Source organism: Coregonus clupeaformis, unplaced genomic scaffold, assembly GCF_020615455.1.
Source record: "Coregonus clupeaformis isolate EN_2021a unplaced genomic scaffold, ASM2061545v1 scaf0085, whole genome shotgun sequence".
In the NCBI taxonomy this organism is placed as follows: domain Eukaryota; kingdom Metazoa; phylum Chordata; class Actinopteri; order Salmoniformes; family Salmonidae; genus Coregonus; species Coregonus clupeaformis.
This window is the reverse complement of record NW_025533540.1, coordinates 465,581-466,941: the sequence shown is the minus strand read 5'-3', so window position 1 is coordinate 466,941 and position 1,361 is coordinate 465,581.

Sequence of the window (1,361 nt, the reverse complement as noted above, 5' to 3'; positions counted from 1 at the left end):
TCTCCCTCTCCTCTCTCCTCTCTCCTCTCTCCTCTCTCCCCTCTCCTCTCTCCCCTCTCCTCTCTCCCCTCTCCTCTCTCCCCTCTCCCTCTCCTCTCTCCCCTCCTTCTCCTCTCTCTTCGTAAACAAAAGACTGGTCCTCATTGAATGTAATATCGGGAGTATTTTTATATAACTTTTTATATAATTCTAATTGACTGAATAATCCAGTGAGATGATTAAGGGACATCATTGTTGTGATACAACACATACAGTTGAAGTCAGAAGTTAACATACACCTTAGCCAAATACATTTAAACTCAGTTTTTCACAATTCCTGACATTTAATCCTAGTAAAAATTCGCTCTCTTAGGTCAGTTAGGATCACCACTTTATTTTAAGAATGTGAAATGTCAGAATAATAGTAGAGAGAATTATATATTGCCTTTAAATTGTTTAACTTGGGTCAAACGTTTCGGGTAGCCTTCCACAAGCTTCCCACAATAAGTTGGGTGAATTTTGGCCCATTCCTCCTGACAGAGCTGGTGTAACTGAGTCAGGTTTGTAGGCCTCCTTGCTCGCACACGCTTTTTCAGTTCTGCCCACAAATGTTTTATAGGATTGAGGTCAGGGCTTTGTGATGGCCACTCCAATACCTTGACTTTGTTGTCATTAAGCCATTTTGCCACAACTTTGGAAGTATGCTTGGAGTCATTGTCCATTTGGAAGACCCATTTGCGACCAAGCTTTAACTTCCTGACTGATATCTTGAGATGTTGCTTCAATATATCCACATCATTTTCCTTCCTCATGATGCCATCTATTTTGTGAAATGCACCAGTCCCTCCTGCAGCAAAGCACCACTACAGCATGATGCTGCCACCCCCGTGCTTCACGGTTGGGATGGTGTTCTTCGGCTTGCAAGCTACCCCCTTTTTCCTCCAAACATAACGATGGTCATTATGGCCAAACAGTTCTACTTTTGTTTCATCAGACAAAGGCCATCTCTCCAAAAAGTACGATCTTTGTCCCCATGTGCAGCTGCAAACCATAGTCTGGCTTTTTTATGGCGGTTTTGGAGCAGTGGCTTCTTCCTTGCTGAGCAGCCTTTCAGGTTATGTCGATATAGGACACGTTTTACTGTGGATATAGATACTTTTGTACCGGTTTCCTCCAGCATCTTCACAAGGTCCTTTGCTGTTGTTCTGGGATTGATTTACACTTTTCGCACCAAAGTACGTTCATCTCTAGGAGACAGAACGCGTCTCCTTCCTGAGCGGTATGACGGCTGCGCGGTCCCATGGTGTTTATACTTGCATACTATTGTTTGTACAGATGAACGTGGAACCTTCAGGCATTTGGAAATTGCTCCCAAGGATGAA